Source organism: Garra rufa, unplaced genomic scaffold (assembly GCF_049309525.1).
Source record: "Garra rufa unplaced genomic scaffold, GarRuf1.0 hap1_unplaced_001, whole genome shotgun sequence".
Classification (NCBI taxonomy): Eukaryota; Metazoa; Chordata; class Actinopteri; order Cypriniformes; family Cyprinidae; genus Garra; species Garra rufa.
Window position 1 is genome coordinate 20,250,152 of NW_027394276.1, and position 18,075 is coordinate 20,268,226.

At 47.4% G+C, this 18,075-nt stretch overlaps 15 non-coding genes across 15 annotated transcripts; 9 read left to right on the top strand and 6 right to left on the bottom strand.

Moving 5' to 3' along the window:
• Positions 1-727: 727 nt before the first annotated feature.
• trnar-ccg (transfer RNA arginine (anticodon CCG)) lies at positions 728-800 on the bottom strand. Its single transcript has one exon. It is a non-coding gene; the product is annotated as a tRNA-Arg (tRNA).
• A 2,651-nt stretch (positions 801-3,451) lies between these two features.
• Positions 3,452-3,533, bottom strand: trnas-gcu (transfer RNA serine (anticodon GCU)). The gene has a single exon. It is a non-coding gene; the product is annotated as a tRNA-Ser (tRNA).
• A 460-nt stretch (positions 3,534-3,993) lies between these two features.
• On the top strand, positions 3,994-4,134 carry LOC141303742 (U4 spliceosomal RNA). The gene has a single exon (XR_012343710.1). It is a non-coding gene; the product is annotated as a U4 spliceosomal RNA (small nuclear RNA).
• Positions 4,135-4,992: 858 nt separating this feature from the next.
• trnak-cuu (transfer RNA lysine (anticodon CUU)) lies at positions 4,993-5,065 on the top strand. The gene has a single exon. It is a non-coding gene; the product is annotated as a tRNA-Lys (tRNA).
• A 1,279-nt stretch (positions 5,066-6,344) lies between these two features.
• trnas-gcu (transfer RNA serine (anticodon GCU)) lies at positions 6,345-6,426 on the bottom strand. Its single transcript has one exon. It is a non-coding gene; the product is annotated as a tRNA-Ser (tRNA).
• A 460-nt stretch (positions 6,427-6,886) lies between these two features.
• On the top strand, positions 6,887-7,027 carry LOC141303739 (U4 spliceosomal RNA). Its single transcript, XR_012343706.1, has one exon. It is a non-coding gene; the product is annotated as a U4 spliceosomal RNA (small nuclear RNA).
• An 858-nt stretch (positions 7,028-7,885) lies between these two features.
• trnak-cuu (transfer RNA lysine (anticodon CUU)) lies at positions 7,886-7,958 on the top strand. Its single transcript has one exon. It is a non-coding gene; the product is annotated as a tRNA-Lys (tRNA).
• Positions 7,959-9,237: 1,279 nt separating this feature from the next.
• trnas-gcu (transfer RNA serine (anticodon GCU)) lies at positions 9,238-9,319 on the bottom strand. The gene has a single exon. It is a non-coding gene; the product is annotated as a tRNA-Ser (tRNA).
• Positions 9,320-11,699: 2,380 nt separating this feature from the next.
• LOC141303740 (U4 spliceosomal RNA) lies at positions 11,700-11,840 on the top strand. Its single transcript, XR_012343707.1, has one exon. It is a non-coding gene; the product is annotated as a U4 spliceosomal RNA (small nuclear RNA).
• Positions 11,841-12,698: 858 nt separating this feature from the next.
• On the top strand, positions 12,699-12,771 carry trnak-cuu (transfer RNA lysine (anticodon CUU)). The gene has a single exon. It is a non-coding gene; the product is annotated as a tRNA-Lys (tRNA).
• Positions 12,772-14,050: 1,279 nt separating this feature from the next.
• Positions 14,051-14,132, bottom strand: trnas-gcu (transfer RNA serine (anticodon GCU)). The gene has a single exon. It is a non-coding gene; the product is annotated as a tRNA-Ser (tRNA).
• A 460-nt stretch (positions 14,133-14,592) lies between these two features.
• LOC141303744 (U4 spliceosomal RNA) lies at positions 14,593-14,733 on the top strand. The gene has a single exon (XR_012343712.1). It is a non-coding gene; the product is annotated as a U4 spliceosomal RNA (small nuclear RNA).
• Positions 14,734-15,591: 858 nt separating this feature from the next.
• trnak-cuu (transfer RNA lysine (anticodon CUU)) lies at positions 15,592-15,664 on the top strand. The gene has a single exon. It is a non-coding gene; the product is annotated as a tRNA-Lys (tRNA).
• Positions 15,665-16,943: 1,279 nt separating this feature from the next.
• On the bottom strand, positions 16,944-17,025 carry trnas-gcu (transfer RNA serine (anticodon GCU)). The gene has a single exon. It is a non-coding gene; the product is annotated as a tRNA-Ser (tRNA).
• Positions 17,026-17,485: 460 nt separating this feature from the next.
• LOC141303741 (U4 spliceosomal RNA) lies at positions 17,486-17,626 on the top strand. The gene has a single exon (XR_012343709.1). It is a non-coding gene; the product is annotated as a U4 spliceosomal RNA (small nuclear RNA).
• The last annotated feature ends 449 nt before the right edge of the window (positions 17,627-18,075 follow it).

Below are 18,075 nucleotides of genomic sequence, written 5' to 3' on the forward strand. Positions count from 1 at the left end.
TTGTCTTGATGTAGAGCCTGTGCACTGGTCTTTTCAACATAACTTGAATCTTGCACGCATTTCTAACTTGTCTTGCAGCACCTGGGCACATATAAAAGTGACACAAGCTTAGCAGAGGATGTTTTCGATCCATCGACCTCTGGGTTATGGGCCCAGCACGCTTCTGCTGCGCCACTCTGCTTGTCTTGATGTAGAGCCTGTGCACTGGTCTTTTCAACATAACTTGAATCTTGCACACATTTCTAACTTGTCTTGCAGCACCTGGGCTCATATAAAAGTGACACAAGCTTAGCAGAGGATGGTTTCGATCCATCGACCTCTGGGTTATGGGCCCAGCACCCTTCCGCTGCGCCACTCTGCTCACCTTGATGTAGAGCCCGTACACTGGTCTTTTCAACATCACTTGATTCTGGCACACGTTTCTAAATTGTCTTGCAGCACCTGAGCACATATAAAAGTGACACAAGCTTAGCAGAGGATGGTTTCGATCCATCGACCTCTGGGTTATGGGGCCAGCACCCTTCCGCTGCGCCACTCTGCTCACCTTGATGTAGAGCCCGTACACTGGTCTTTTCAACATCACTTGATTCTGGCACACGTTTCTAAATTGTCTTGCAGCACCTGAGCACATATAAAAGTGAAACAAGATTAACAGAGGATGGTTTCGATCCATCGACTTCTGGGTTATGGGCCCAGCACGCCTTTGCTGCGCCACTCTGCTGAAAGTCACCCCAGATGGGACTCGAACCCACAATTCCTGGCTTCGGAGGCCAGTGCCTTATCCATTAGGCCACTGGGGCTGTCATGAAGTTGTTTACTTTTTCTTTTAGTTCTTCATCTCGTTCAGCTTCTGGATGAACAACTATTGTGAGAGGACCAAGTGACTTTAGGTTTTCATGAGCAGGCTCTGAACATTTCTCTTTTTTGGGGGCTCTGTCATATATACAAGCTCAGAAGTCTTAGCAGATAATGGTTTCGATCCATCGACCTCTGGGTTATGGGCCCAGCACGCATCCGCTGCGCCACTCTGCTTGACTTGAGGTGGAGCTCGTGCACTGGTCTTTTCAACATAACATGATTCTTGCACAAATTTCTAACTTGTCTTGAAGCACTTGGACCTGTCATATGTTAACACTACCACTTGTTTTGTTTTCTCATTTGCCATGTATTATATGCTCTCTTTGCTTAGGTGAGCAATATAGTTGGCAGAACCTGCTGGATTACGATAAGAAGAGAGTGATGTTTGCTGCCAGACACCAGAGCAGGCTGGACACAGGTTCACTCCAGGGGTGGAGAGCGTAAAGAGGCATACATTCACCACCGCTGCCCCACTTGCCCAGTGGCCAGATTGTTGTCGCTTGATAGAGAAAAGAAAGAAAGGGGATAAAGTTTTATTTATGTGTATTGTTTTCTGCTTTCTGTTCTTTTGCACTTGCAATGAATGCACTAGTGTCATGGACATTAAGACAGTTTTATTTAAAAGTATAGTTTTGTTTTCTGTTCTTTAGCACTTGCAAAACATGCACAGAAGTCATTAATATTTTAAAGTTTTATTCATTTGTATTGTTCTGTGCTTTCTCTTCTTTTCACTTGCAGTTAATGCACAAGAGCCATGGACATTGGACAGTTTTATTTATATGTATAGTTCTGTTTTCTGTTCTGGAACTCTGTCATGGACAATAGAAAGTATTATTAAGAGATATTATTCTGTTTTTGCACATGCAACATAACTATAAGAATAAAAATGTAAAAAAAATAAATAAAAAAAGAATAATGAATAATTGGCTATGACTGATTGAAAAATAAAAGTTTGGTCATGATTAAATAACTCTTTTTGTATGTCTTTGTTATAGTATCATTTAACGGTTATAGGCCCTTTTAAAAATGTTGATAAATTTGGGGATTATTTAATAAATAAATTTACTATTTTTGTACTATAAGTTTTAGAACATAACTACAGCAGAAATATATTTAAAGTCCAAAAACTTTGAATAAGATATCAATAATCAGTAATATAAATCTAATAAAATATTATTTTTGTCACTTCAGAAATAATTTCATTCATTTGGACATCATTTATGTGATAATTACTGATAAATAAAACATTCAGTAAACACTTCAATGTATGGAGACACTAATATGAACTGGAAAGCTTGTGATCATCCTTACTCCCATATAAATGTACAGGAAAACAGAGAAAACATTTTTTTTTTCAGATAATTTATTGTAAATATACACTCCAAAAACAGTTCAAAGAGATAAAATTCCCTTTCATTTCTTTTCTCCTCATTTTTTCTCTTTTTTCTTTCTTTTTCTCTTTTCCCCCTTCTTCCCCCTCCTTCCTTTTCCTCCCCCCCCCTTAACGGACTATTGTTCCCCAGCTTTGGCGCAATCGGTTAGCGCGTTCGGCTGTTAACCGAAAGGTTGGTGGTTCGAGCCCACCCAGGGACGTGTGAAATGCTGGAGTTTTGCACGCGCGTCAGGTGTCCACTAACGCCTATGCCATTCTTAGGGTTGCGAGGCACAGCTTTCTCAGGGCGTTTATCTTGTGCACCTTCAATAAGCTGGCTTGTTTTAAAAGAATTCAGCGGCGGGTGTTTGGTGAACATTTTCACCAGCTCGAGTAGTTTGCTGTGGCATGTGGATGCCTTCTTTACTGATGATCTGTCTCTGGGGCTCATCTAGTTGACATAGTTTCCGCTGACATTCGGCTGAAGGTGCTGATCCACTATCTGCTCTTGGTACGGACTGGAACCGGGGGACTGTAGTGACCATCAGATCGGAATACAGAATGGATCTGGTGGCTACGGTGACCTCAGAATAAGAAGAAACAGACTAATATTAATGTAGATGCAAAAGTTCCATGTTGCCACAAAGTCAATACCCAATACCCCACCGGGATGACTTGAAATACAGTCAGCATCGGCAATTTTTGCCAGTCTCTCTGGAGGCTTGTTGAGAAAGATAGTCTTGCTTCGTTTTGTTTCCTTTTATTGGCGTGGCTGGTTGTTGGTCCTCGTCAAAGAGGTGTCCACCGATCATAGCGTGCCGGAGCCAGAAGACTTGTTGTTTTGTCAATATGTTCTCAAGACTTTGCGGCAGTTATCAATAAACTACAGCACAGTCACAGCTCGCCGCTACCCATCGTAAACAGGTTGGGCCTGTCTGTTCCGGTGGGCTCTCAGTGGTGCTAAAGCATCAAATGAAGAGGATGGGATTCGAACCCACACAAACCAAGGCGTGCCGAGCACAACGGACTAGCCTTGCATCGCCTTAACCACTCGACCACCTTTCGTTTTGCGCGGTCCTTTTGTTTAACACTCCCGATTCAGACCACCAGCTCATTAGTAGAGCGCTCGGTGAACTGAACTGAGTGTGTCAGATAGGGAAGACACACAAAAATTGCAGAGTGGGGTCCCCAGGACCGAGGATCACTGCTAAATGTACCGAACGACGAGGATGGGATTCGAACCCACGCGTGCAGAGCACAATGGATTAGCAGTCCATCGCCTTAACCACTCGGCCACCTCGTCATATTACGTGGCGTCTTTTATTTAGCACTCCCGATTCAGATCATCAGCTCATTAGTAGAGAACTCAAAGAACTGAACTGAGTGTGTTAGATAAGGAGGACACACAAAAAGTTCAGCATGGGGTCCCCAGGACCTAGATTAAGGTCCAGTGCTAAAGGAACCGAACGACAAGGATGGGATTAGCAGTCCATCGCCTTAACCACTCGGCCTCCCCTCCCCCTTGCTGACTGAGAGAGGCCATGCTGCGGACCTTTTCAGCTGCTGCTGTGCTTTCAGCAGGCTGTTTTGAGCACAGAGGGAATAGTGAATGAGCCGTCTTTTACACACCTCTAATCTGTTCCGTAGAAACACGGTGCAGCAACCCGTGCCAGGAGACTGTTTGTGCGGCAGTTTAAAGCTTGCTACCACCTTGTCGGTTCACATCCACGTAGGTGCCTGAAAAGGTCACGACCGTCGCCGGCATTGTTTCGCAGAGGCAATATTGTAGCCTGTGAGGTTTATCCGAGGCGCGATCATTGCTGGTTGAAAACTTTACCCAATACCCCGCCAGGATGACTTGAAATACAGTCAGCTTTGGCAATTTTTGCTAGCCTCTCTGGAGGCTTAGAGTATTGTTGAGAAAAAGTAGTCTTGTTTCGTTTAGGTTTTGCTTCTCGTTGAAAAGGTGTCTGCTGATGATTGAGCGCCAGAGCCAGAAGGCTTGTTGTTTTGTAAATATGTCCTCAAGACGGGTATCATTAAACTGCAGCGCAATTACAGCTCACCGTTACCCATCGTAAACAGGTTGGGCCTGTCTGGTCCGGTGGGCTCTCAGTGGCGCTAAAGCTTCCAGTGCATGTCGAGCACAATGTATTAGCCTTCCACCGCCTTAACCGCTGGACCACCTCGTCATCTTGCGTGGTTTCTTTGTTTAACACTCCTGAATCATGTGCATGTGGATGCCTTCTTCGTCTTTTGTTTCAGCCGCCGAGGGCCTGTTTTCCACTGAGGCCCTGCGTCAAACTCCCTATGAGACACAATCGAACGTTAGTAGTAACCTCCGATTACGGCCGAATGTGGATTCTGCTCGGACGACGGGGCACCGGTACATCCTTTGTAGCTTTGGCTTGTTAGCCAAACGCTACAGCAGTTTGCCATTTCCCATCAAATCATCCTTGATTTCCTTAAGAAAGGTGCCCCAAATTGGTGGAAAATCACATCTCAACCATACGCTGTCCAAAGCATTGACCCGCCTTCACGCGGCAAAACAGAACGTGTTGTTGGCCCGCACTGCTGGGTCAAACTGCGCTTCCCAAAAATAGATTGGGTCAAAACCGACAGAAGAAAACTCTAAGCCTGCTCTAAGCCCTACCCACGGGGAGGGCTCGACAGTCTCGCACAACGCGAGAGCCTCCGTTTCGCCTGTGTAATTTGGGGGCCGATGAAAACTGGGTCCGACCCGGTGAAGAAGCCCACGACCAGCCCGGCTAGCTCAGTCGGTAGAGCATGAGACTCTTAATCTCAGGGTCGTGGGTTCGAGCCCCACGTTGGGCGGCTCTGTTGACTCTCTTTCTTCCCAAAAGGGTGGCTGGCGGGCTCCAGCGTGCCCATTCGCCGCGCAGGCTGAGTGGATTTTGCGAGCTCCGGAAACATCTTTCAAAACAGATGTCGCTGTTAGTGCGAGCGATTTTAATCCCTATCACTAACCCTAACCCTTGCTTTTACACCGGTGATCCGGCAGCAGCAAGCAACAGCGGCTGTCTCTGTGGCGCAATCGTTTAGCGCGTTCGGCTGTTAACCGAAAGGTTGGTGGTTCGAGCCCACCCAGGGTCGTGTGAAATGCCGGAGTTTTGCATGCGCGTCAGGTGTCCACTAACGCCTATGCCATTCTTAGGGTTGCGAGGCACAGCTTTCTCAGGGCGTTTATCTTGTGCACCTTCAATAAGCTGGCTTGTTTTAAAAGAATTCAGCGGCGGGTGTTTGGTGAACATTTTCACCAGCTCGAGTAGTTTGCTGTGGCATGTGGATGCCTTCTTTACTGATGATCTGTCTCTGGGGCTCATCTAGTTGACATAGTTTCCGCTGACATTCGGCTGAAGGTGCTGATCCACTATCTGCTCTTGGTACGGACTGGAACCGGGGGACTGTAGTGACCATCAGATCGGAATACAGAATGGATCTGGTGGCTACGGTGACCTCAGAATAAGAAGAAACAGACTAATATTAATGTAGATGCAAAAGTTCCATGTTGCCACAAAGTCAATACCCAATACCCCACCGGGATGACTTGAAATACAGTCAGCATCGGCAATTTTTGCCAGTCTCTCTGGAGGCTTGTTGAGAAAGATAGTCTTGCTTCGTTTTGTTTCCTTTTATTGGCGTGGCTGGTTGTTGGTCCTCGTCAAAGAGGTGTCCACCGATCATAGCGTGCCGGAGCCAGAAGACTTGTTGTTTTGTCAATATGTTCTCAAGACTTTGCGGCAGTTATCAATAAACTACAGCACAGTCACAGCTCGCCGCTACCCATCGTAAACAGGTTGGGCCTGTCTGTTCCGGTGGGCTCTCAGTGGTGCTAAAGCATCAAATGAAGAGGATGGGATTCGAACCCACACAAACCAAGGCGTGCCGAGCACAACGGACTAGCCTTGCATCGCCTTAACCACTCGACCACCTTTCGTTTTGCGCGGTCCTTTTGTTTAACACTCCCGATTCAGACCACCAGCTCATTAGTAGAGCGCTCGGTGAACTGAACTGAGTGTGTCAGATAGGGAAGACACACAAAAATTGCAGAGTGGGGTCCCCAGGACCGAGGATCACTGCTAAATGTACCGAACGACGAGGATGGGATTCGAACCCACGCGTGCAGAGCACAATGGATTAGCAGTCCATCGCCTTAACCACTCGGCCACCTCGTCATATTACGTGGCGTCTTTTATTTAGCACTCCCGATTCAGATCATCAGCTCATTAGTAGAGAACTCAAAGAACTGAACTGAGTGTGTTAGATAAGGAGGACACACAAAAAGTTCAGCATGGGGTCCCCAGGACCTAGATTAAGGTCCAGTGCTAAAGGAACCGAACGACAAGGATGGGATTAGCAGTCCATCGCCTTAACCACTCGGCCTCCCCGCCCCCTTGCTGACTGAGAGAGGCCATGCTGCGGACCTTTTCAGCTGCTGCTGTGCTTTCAGCAGGCTGTTTTGAGCACAGAGGGAATAGTGAATGAGCCGTCTTTTACACACCTCTAATCTGTTCCGTAGAAACACGGTGCAGCAACCCGTGCCAGGAGACTGTTTGTGCGGCAGTTTAAAGCTTGCTACCACCTTGTCGGTTCACATCCACGTAGGTGCCTGAAAAGGTCACGACCGTCGCCGGCATTCTTTCGCAGAGGCAATATTGTAGCCTGTGAGGTTTATCCGAGGCGCGATCATTGCTGGTTGAAAACTTTACCCAATACCCCGCCAGGATGACTTGAAATACAGTCAGCTTTGGCAATTTTTGCTAGCCTCTCTGGAGGCTTAGAGTATTGTTGAGAAAAAGTAGTCTTGTTTCGTTTAGGTTTTGCTTCTCGTTGAAAAGGTGTCTGCTGATGATTGAGCGCCAGAGCCAGAAGGCTTGTTGTTTTGTAAATATGTCCTCAAGACGGGTATCATTAAACTGCAGCGCAATTACAGCTCACCGTTACCCATCGTAAACAGGTTGGGCCTGTCTGGTCCGGTGGGCTCTCAGTGGCGCTAAAGCTTCCAGTGCATGTCGAGCACAATGTATTAGCCTTCCACCGCCTTAACCGCTGGACCACCTCGTCATCTTGCGTGGTTTCTTTGTTTAACACTCCTGAATCATGTGCATGTGGATGCCTTCTTCGTCTTTTGTTTCAGCCGCCGAGGGCCTGTTTTCCACTGAGGCCCTGCGTCAAACTCCCTATGAGACACAATCGAACGTTAGTAGTAACCTCCGATTACGGCCGAATGTGGATTCTGCTCGGACGACGGGGCACCGGTACATCCTTTGTAGCTTTGGCTTGTTAGCCAAACGCTACAGCAGTTTGCCATTTCCCATCAAATCATCCTTGATTTCCTTAAGAAAGGTGCCCCAAATTGGTGGAAAATCACATCTCAACCATACGCTGTCCAAAGCATTGACCCGCCTTCACGCGGCAAAACAGAACGTGTTGTTGGCCCGCACTGCTGGGTCAAACTGCGCTTCCCAAAAATAGATTGGGTCAAAACCGACAGAAGAAAACTCTAAGCCTGCTCTAAGCCCTACCCACGGGGAGGGCTCGACAGTCTCGCACAACGCGAGAGCCTCCGTTTCGCCTGTGTAATTTGGGGGCCGATGAAAACTGGGTCCGACCCGGTGAAGAAGCCCACGACCAGCCCGGCTAGCTCAGTCGGTAGAGCATGAGACTCTTAATCTCAGGGTCGTGGGTTCGAGCCCCACGTTGGGCGGCTCTGTTGACTCTCTTTCTTCCCAAAAGGGTGGCTGGCGGGCTCCAGCGTGCCCATTCGCCGCGCAGGCTGAGTGGATTTTGCGAGCTCCGGAAACATCTTTCAAAACAGATGTCGCTGTTAGTGCGAGCGATTTTAATCCCTATCACTAACCCTAACCCTTGCTTTTACACCGGTGATCCGGCGGCAGCAAGCAACAGCGGCTGTCTCTGTGGCGCAATCGTTTAGCGCGTTCGGCTGTTAACCGAAAGGTTGGTGGTTCGAGCCCACCCAGGGTCGTGTGAAATGCCGGAGTTTTGCACGCGCGTCAGGTGTCCACTAACGCCTATGCCATTCTTAGGGTTGCGAGGCACAGCTTTCTCAGGGCGTTTATCTTGTGCACCTTCAATAAGCTGGCTTGTTTTAAAAGAATTCAGCGGCGGGTGTTTGGTGAACATTTTCACCAGCTCGAGTAGTTTGCTGTGGCATGTGGATGCCTTCTTTACTGATGATCTGTCTCTGGGGCTCATCTAGTTGACATAGTTTCCGCTGACATTCGGCTGAAGGTGCTGATCCACTATCTGCTCTTGGTACGGACTGGAACCGGGGGACTGTAGTGACCATCAGATCGGAATACAGAATGGATCTGGTGGCTACGGTGACCTCAGAATAAGAAGAAACAGACTAATATTAATGTAGATGCAAAAGTTCCATGTTGCCACAAAGTCAATACCCAATACCCCACCGGGATGACTTGAAATACAGTCAGCATCGGCAATTTTTGCCAGTCTCTCTGGAGGCTTGTTGAGAAAGATAGTCTTGCTTCGTTTTGTTTCCTTTTATTGGCGTGGCTGGTTGTTGGTCCTCGTCAAAGAGGTGTCCACCGATCATAGCGTGCCGGAGCCAGAAGACTTGTTGTTTTGTCAATATGTTCTCAAGACTTTGCGGCAGTTATCAATAAACTACAGCACAGTCACAGCTCGCCGCTACCCATCGTAAACAGGTTGGGCCTGTCTGTTCCGGTGGGCTCTCAGTGGTGCTAAAGCATCAAATGAAGAGGATGGGATTCGAACCCACACAAACCAAGGCGTGCCGAGCACAACGGACTAGCCTTGCATCGCCTTAACCACTCGACCACCTTTCGTTTTGCGCGGTCCTTTTGTTTAACACTCCCGATTCAGACCACCAGCTCATTAGTAGAGCGCTCGGTGAACTGAACTGAGTGTGTCAGATAGGGAAGACACACAAAAATTGCAGAGTGGGGTCCCCAGGACCGAGGATCACTGCTAAATGTACCGAACGACGAGGATGGGATTCGAACCCACGCGTGCAGAGCACAATGGATTAGCAGTCCATCGCCTTAACCACTCGGCCACCTCGTCATATTACGTGGCGTCTTTTATTTAGCACTCCCGATTCAGATCATCAGCTCATTAGTAGAGAACTCAAAGAACTGAACTGAGTGTGTTAGATAAGGAGGACACACAAAAAGTTCAGCATGGGGTCCCCAGGACCTAGATTAACCCCCTGGGGACGAAAAACGCCCTGGGGCGTTTTGAGGCAGTTTCCCAAAAGGAACTTTAATTACTTTGTCATTTCTGATTGTACAGATAAAAGCAGTACATTAATCGAATCTGTAAAGGGTCTACTTTTATTTGTATATACTCACAAAATAAAAAAAAACATTGTGATTTTGCAAAATAAAGAAAACAAAAAGGGTGTGCTGTCTACCGCGTTGATCTCCGTGATCTTCATTCAGAAACGCGTCAGTAAAATATACTATAACTCAGCCAATATACAACACAGAGACATGACCAATATGTCTAGACAAAGCTTGATATGTATACTTTTAAACGAAGTAAGTTTTGCCGAAAACAAATATCCTGTGATAAAATAATCAATATGAAACCAAGACGATGTCCATTCTCTCCGGTCTGCTTCATGATTTTATAATTAGATCACGCCCACGAGCTGTTCCCTATTCATATTCAAATCGTCCACGTGAGGGCGCCGCGCCAAAAGTAGACGCCCACATCACGGTAAACAAAGGAGAAACTTCGTTCAAGTTAGTCATTTCTGGAAGAAGACTCTGTCAGGAATAAAACGTACTTCAGAAGACATGAGTAAGTTTTTTTTTTCTCTTATTAGCCTACTTGTTAGTTATTACTGTGACAGAATGTGCAAACATTTGACCAGTTAAGACTTATTGCCAACTATAATTCCTGACTACAGCAAGTGAAACATTATAAAGTACGTTTCATTTCACTGCATCTAAATGACTCATGATGCCAGTATGTTTTTAATAGTCTGTTCAATAAAGAATGATGCAATATAAAGGTTATAGTGTTCACATTTAAGCTTAACAGTTATAATATAGCCTAGTTTCTTAGTATTCTATAATACACACAAAGCATGCTTATGTTTGACTATAAGATCATAATTATTTATTTAGTTATTAATGTATCTTACAACAGTAGGATGTAATATGAGGGTTTACACTTAGTCTATGTTTTGACAATATGTATTAATACTGTGTTCTCGAATGGATGTTTAACACGATACAATTTTTTTTATTAGTTTCTCAGATATAAAATGTCCTTTTTACGTTTGTACAAAATGCGTGGGTCTATGACTACAAAATCATAATATATATATAAATAAATAGTATGATGCTGCTGATATTAACATGCTCACAGATGTTTTGTTTTGTTGTTTTTAGTGATTGGAAACCTGCACAACACATGAATCCTGCTGACATTTACTTGAGTCTCCTCAAACTGTTTTCCTGAGAGCACTGTACCATCTTCAGATGTTAAAGAAGTCCACAAGTGAATCTCAAGTTATTTTTCTTGATAAATAAATCTATTCAAAATAAGCTACAAACATATTTTGTCCTTATATTCCTCCTTCATTCATTCCTTTGTTCCTCTCAGTCATCTGACTGAATAACTAATTATGCGGCTCATTATGCAGGTCTTTGTCTTCTCAGGTGTGAATCACAGCATTATTCATGATCATTCACGCCTTCTTCGCATACAGCCATTCTAAGCAAAAAGTGTCTTCAAAAATTTAAATCAATATACTGTTTTGTGTAAACAAGTGAACGAGATGATTTTCACATCATTTGATAGAAAAAACTCTAGCCTAACACATCCAGTTCTCAAAGTCTTGTGAACAAATATTCTGTATGTGTTTCATGACTTTATTTCAGTGACTTCAAAAATTTTGTTTTTCACTAAGCACGCATAAACGTTGTTTTCTCAAAAACACAAACATGTACATTCATGTTGCTTACATATTATTGTAGCCCAAATTGTGCTGATTACAATATAATCAGATTTGGGCCATTCATATGTTTTTAAGATACTGAAAAAAGCACAAATGTCAGGGCATGTCAAAACTTCTTCAGGGCCCAAAAACACCCTCAGTCCCCAGAGGGTTAAGGTCCAGTGCTAAAGGAACCGAACGACAAGGATGGGATTAGCAGTCCATCGCCTTAACCACTCGGCCTCCCCGCCCCCTTGCTGACTGAGAGAGGCCATGCTGCGGACCTTTTCAGCTGCTGCTGTGCTTTCAGCAGGCTGTTTTGAGCACAGAGGGAATAGTGAATGAGCCGTCTTTTACACACCTCTAATCTGTTCCGTAGAAACACGGTGCAGCAACCCGTGCCAGGAGACTGTTTGTGCGGCAGTTTAAAGCTTGCTACCACCTTGTCGGTTCACATCCACGTAGGTGCCTGAAAAGGTCACGACCGTCGCCGGCATTCTTTCGCAGAGGCAATATTGTAGCCTGTGAGGTTTATCCGAGGCGCGATCATTGCTGGTTGAAAACTTTACCCAATACCCCGCCAGGATGACTTGAAATACAGTCAGCTTTGGCAATTTTTGCTAGCCTCTCTGGAGGCTTAGAGTATTGTTGAGAAAAAGTAGTCTTGTTTCGTTTAGGTTTTGCTTCTCGTTGAAAAGGTGTCTGCTGATGATTGAGCGCCAGAGCCAGAAGGCTTGTTGTTTTGTAAATATGTCCTCAAGACGGGTATCATTAAACTGCAGCGCAATTACAGCTCACCGTTACCCATCGTAAACAGGTTGGGCCTGTCTGGTCCGGTGGGCTCTCAGTGGCGCTAAAGCTTCCAGTGCATGTCGAGCACAATGTATTAGCCTTCCACCGCCTTAACCGCTGGACCACCTCGTCATCTTGCGTGGTTTCTTTGTTTAACACTCCTGAATCATGTGCATGTGGATGCCTTCTTCGTCTTTTGTTTCAGCCGCCGAGGGCCTGTTTTCCACTGAGGCCCTGCGTCAAACTCCCTATGAGACACAATCGAACGTTAGTAGTAACCTCCGATTACGGCCGAATGTGGATTCTGCTCGGACGACGGGGCACCGGTACATCCTTTGTAGCTTTGGCTTGTTAGCCAAACGCTACAGCAGTTTGCCATTTCCCATCAAATCATCCTTGATTTCCTTAAGAAAGGTGCCCCAAATTGGTGGAAAATCACATCTCAACCATACGCTGTCCAAAGCATTGACCCGCCTTCACGCGGCAAAACAGAACGTGTTGTTGGCCCGCACTGCTGGGTCAAACTGCGCTTCCCAAAAATAGATTGGGTCAAAACCGACAGAAGAAAACTCTAAGCCTGCTCTAAGCCCTACCCACGGGGAGGGCTCGACAGTCTCGCACAACGCGAGAGCCTCCGTTTCGCCTGTGTAATTTGGGGGCCGATGAAAACTGGGTCCGACCCGGTGAAGAAGCCCACGACCAGCCCGGCTAGCTCAGTCGGTAGAGCATGAGACTCTTAATCTCAGGGTCGTGGGTTCGAGCCCCACGTTGGGCGGCTCTGTTGACTCTCTTTCTTCCCAAAAGGGTGGCTGGCGGGCTCCAGCGTGCCCATTCGCCGCGCAGGCTGAGTGGATTTTGCGAGCTCCGGAAACATCTTTCAAAACAGATGTCGCTGTTAGTGCGAGCGATTTTAATCCCTATCACTAACCCTAACCCTTGCTTTTACACCGGTGATCCGGCGGCAGCAAGCAACAGCGGCTGTCTCTGTGGCGCAATCGTTTAGCGCGTTCGGCTGTTAACCGAAAGGTTGGTGGTTCGAGCCCACCCAGGGTCGTGTGAAATGCCGGAGTTTTGCACGCGCGTCAGGTGTCCACTAACGCCTATGCCATTCTTAGGGTTGCGAGGCACAGCTTTCTCAGGGCGTTTATCTTGTGCACCTTCAATAAGCTGGCTTGTTTTAAAAGAATTCAGCGGCGGGTGTTTGGTGAACATTTTCACCAGCTCGAGTAGTTTGCTGTGGCATGTGGATGCCTTCTTTACTGATGATCTGTCTCTGGGGCTCATCTAGTTGACATAGTTTCCGCTGACATTCGGCTGAAGGTGCTGATCCACTATCTGCTCTTGGTACGGACTGGAACCGGGGGACTGTAGTGACCATCAGATCGGAATACAGAATGGATCTGGTGGCTACGGTGACCTCAGAATAAGAAGAAACAGACTAATATTAATGTAGATGCAAAAGTTCCATGTTGCCACAAAGTCAATACCCAATACCCCACCGGGATGACTTGAAATACAGTCAGCATCGGCAATTTTTGCCAGTCTCTCTGGAGGCTTGTTGAGAAAGATAGTCTTGCTTCGTTTTGTTTCCTTTTATTGGCGTGGCTGGTTGTTGGTCCTCGTCAAAGAGGTGTCCACCGATCATAGCGTGCCGGAGCCAGAAGACTTGTTGTTTTGTCAATATGTTCTCAAGACTTTGCGGCAGTTATCAATAAACTACAGCACAGTCACAGCTCGCCGCTACCCATCGTAAACAGGTTGGGCCTGTCTGTTCCGGTGGGCTCTCAGTGGTGCTAAAGCATCAAATGAAGAGGATGGGATTCGAACCCACACAAACCAAGGCGTGCCGAGCACAACGGACTAGCCTTGCATCGCCTTAACCACTCGACCACCTTTCGTTTTGCGCGGTCCTTTTGTTTAACACTCCCGATTCAGACCACCAGCTCATTAGTAGAGCGCTCGGTGAACTGAACTGAGTGTGTCAGATAGGGAAGACACACAAAAATTGCAGAGTGGGGTCCCCAGGACCGAGGATCACTGCTAAATGTACCGAACGACGAGGATGGGATTCGAACCCACGCGTGCAGAGCACAATGGATTAGCAGTCCATCGCCTTAACCACTCGGCCACCTCGTCATATTACGTGGCGTCTTTTATTTAGCACTCCCGATTCAGATCATCAGCTCATTAGTAGAGAACTCAAAGAACTGAACTGAGTGTGTTAGATAAGGAGGACACACAAAAAGTTCAGCATGGGGTCCCCAGGACCTAGATTAAGGTCCAGTGCTAAAGGAACCGAACGACAAGGATGGGATTAGCAGTCCATCGCCTTAACCACTCGGCCTCCCCGCCCCCTTGCTGACTGAGAGAGGCCATGCTGCGGACCTTTTCAGCTGCTGCTGTGCTTTCAGCAGGCTGTTTTGAGCACAGAGGGAATAGTGAATGAGCCGTCTTTTACACACCTCTAATCTGTTCCGTAGAAACACGGTGCAGCAACCCGTGCCAGGAGACTGTTTGTGCGGCAGTTTAAAGCTTGCTACCACCTTGTCGGTTCACATCCACGTAGGTGCCTGAAAAGGTCACGACCGTCGCCGGCATTGTTTCGCAGAGGCAATATTGTAGCCTGTGAGGTTTATCCGAGGCGCGATCATTGCTGGTTGAAAACTTTACCCAATACCCCGCCAGGATGACTTGAAATACAGTCAGCTTTGGCAATTTTTGCTAGCCTCTCTGGAGGCTTAGAGTATTGTTGAGAAAAAGTAGTCTTGTTTCGTTTAGGTTTTGCTTCTCGTTGAAAAGGTGTCTGCTGATGATTGAGCGCCAGAGCCAGAAGGCTTGTTGTTTTGTAAATATGTCCTCAAGACGGGTATCATTAAACTGCAGCGCAATTACAGCTCACCGTTACCCATCGTAAACAGGTTGGGCCTGTCTGGTCCGGTGGGCTCTCAGTGGCGCTAAAGCTTCCAGTGCATGTCGAGCACAATGTATTAGCCTTCCACCGCCTTAACCGCTGGACCACCTCGTCATCTTGCGTGGTTTCTTTGTTTAACACTCCTGAATCATGTGCATGTGGATGCCTTCTTCGTCTTTTGTTTCAGCCGCCGAGGGCCTGTTTTCCACTGAGGCCCTGCGTCAAACTCCCTATGAGACACAATCGAACGTTAGTAGTAACCTCCGATTACGGCCGAATGTGGATTCTGCTCGGACGACGGGGCACCGGTACATCCTTTGTAGCTTTGGCTTGTTAGCCAAACGCTACAGCAGTTTGCCATTTCCCATCAAATCATCCTTGATTTCCTTAAGAAAGGTGCCCCAAATTGGTGGAAAATCACATCTCAACCATACGCTGTCCAAAGCATTGACCCGCCTTCACGCGGCAAAACAGAACGTGTTGTTGGCCCGCACTGCTGGGTCAAACTGCGCTTCCCAAAAATAGATTGGGTCAAAACCGACAGAAGAAAACTCTAAGCCTGCTCTAAGCCCTACCCACGGGGAGGGCTCGACAGTCTCGCACAACGCGAGAGCCTCCGTTTCGCCTGTGTAATTTGGGGGCCGATGAAAACTGGGTCCGACCCGGTGAAGAAGCCCACGACCAGCCCGGCTAGCTCAGTCGGTAGAGCATGAGACTCTTAATCTCAGGGTCGTGGGTTCGAGCCCCACGTTGGGCGGCTCTGTTGACTCTCTTTCTTCCCAAAAGGGTGGCTGGCGGGCTCCAGCGTGCCCATTCGCCGCGCAGGCTGAGTGGATTTTGCGAGCTCCGGAAACATCTTTCAAAACAGATGTCGCTGTTAGTGCGAGCGATTTTAATCCCTATCACTAACCCTAACCCTTGCTTTTACACCGGTGATCCGGCGGCAGCAAGCAACAGCGGCTGTCTCTGTGGCGCAATCGTTTAGCGCGTTCGGCTGTTAACCGAAAGGTTGGTGGTTCGAGCCCACCCAGGGTCGTGTGAAATGCCGGAGTTTTGCACGCGCGTCAGGTGTCCACTAACGCCTATGCCATTCTTAGGGTTGCGAGGCACAGCTTTCTCAGGGCGTTTATCTTGTGCACCTTCAATAAGCTGGCTTGTTTTAAAAGAATTCAGCGGCGGGTGTTTGGTGAACATTTTCACCAGCTCGAGTAGTTTGCTGTGGCATGTGGATGCCTTCTTTACTGATGATCTGTCTCTGGGGCTCATCTAGTTGACATAGTTTCCGCTGACATTCGGCTGAAGGTGCTGATCCACTATCTGCTCTTGGTACGGACTGGAACCGGGGGACTGTAGTGACCATCAGATCGGAATACAGAATGGATCTGGTGGCTACGGTGACCTCAGAATAAGAAGAAACAGACTAATATTAATGTAGATGCAAAAGTTCCATGTTGCCACAAAGTCAATACCCAATACCCCACCGGGATGACTTGAAATACAGTCAGCATCGGCAATTTTTGCCAGTCTCTCTGGAGGCTTGTTGAGAAAGATAGTCTTGCTTCGTTTTGTTTCCTTTTATTGGCGTGGCTGGTTGTTGGTCCTCGTCAAAGAGGTGTCCACCGATCATAGCGTGCCGGAGCCAGAAGACTTGTTGTTTTGTCAATATGTTCTCAAGACTTTGCGGCAGTTATCAATAAACTACAGCACAGTCACAGCTCGCCGCTACCCATCGTAAACAGGTTGGGCCTGTCTGTTCCGGTGGGCTCTCAGTGGTGCTAAAGCATCAAATGAAGAGGATGGGATTCGAACCCACACAAACCAAGGCGTGCCGAGCACAACGGACTAGCCTTGCATCGCCTTAACCACTCGACCACCTTTCGTTTTGCGCGGTCCTTTTGTTTAACACTCCCGATTCAGACCACCAGCTCATTAGTAGAGCGCTCGGTGAACTGAACTGAGTGTGTCAGATAGGGAAGACACACAAAAATTGCAGAGTGGGGTCCCCAGGACCGAGGATCACTGCTAAATGTACCGAACGACGAGGATGGGATTCGAACCCACGCGTGCAGAGCACAATGGATTAGCAGTCCATCGCCTTAACCACTCGGCCACCTCGTCATATTACGTGGCGTCTTTTATTTAGCACTCCCGATTCAGATCATCAGCTCATTAGTAGAGAACTCAAAGAACTGAACTGAGTGTGTTAGATAAGGAGGACACACAAAAAGTTCAGCATGGGGTCCCCAGGACCTAGATTAAGGTCCAGTGCTAAAGGAACCGAACGACAAGGATGGGATTAGCAGTCCATCGCCTTAACCACTCGGCCTCCCCGCCCCCTTGCTGACTGAGAGAGGCCATGCTGCGGACCTTTTCAGCTGCTGCTGTGCTTTCAGCAGGCTGTTTTGAGCACAGAGGGAATAGTGAATGAGCCGTCTTTTACACACCTCTAATCTGTTCCGTAGAAACACGGTGCAGCAACCCGTGCCAGGAGACTGTTTGTGCGGCAGTTTAAAGCTTGCTACCACCTTGTCGGTTCACATCCACGTAGGTGCCTGAAAAGGTCACGACCGTCGCCGGCATTCTTTCGCAGAGGCAATATTGTAGCCTGTGAGGTTTATCCGAGGCGCGATCATTGCTGGTTGAAAACTTTACCCAATACCCCGCCAGGATGACTTGAAATACAGTCAGCTTTGGCAATTTTTGCTAGCCTCTCTGGAGGCTTAGAGTATTGTTGAGAAAAAGTAGTCTTGTTTCGTTTAGGTTTTGCTTCTCGTTGAAAAGGTGTCTGCTGATGATTGAGCGCCAGAGCCAGAAGGCTTGTTGTTTTGTAAATATGTCCTCAAGACGGGTATCATTAAACTGCAGCGCAATTACAGCTCACCGTTACCCATCGTAAACAGGTTGGGCCTGTCTGGTCCGGTGGGCTCTCAGTGGCGCTAAAGCTTCCAGTGCATGTCGAGCACAATGTATTAGCCTTCCACCGCCTTAACCGCTGGACCACCTCGTCATCTTGCGTGGTTTCTTTGTTTAACACTCCTGAATCATGTGCATGTGGATGCCTTCTTCGTCTTTTGTTTCAGCCGCCGAGGGCCTGTTTTCCACTGAGGCCCTGCGTCAAACTCCCTATGAGACACAATCGAACGTTAGTAGTAACCTCCGATTACGGCC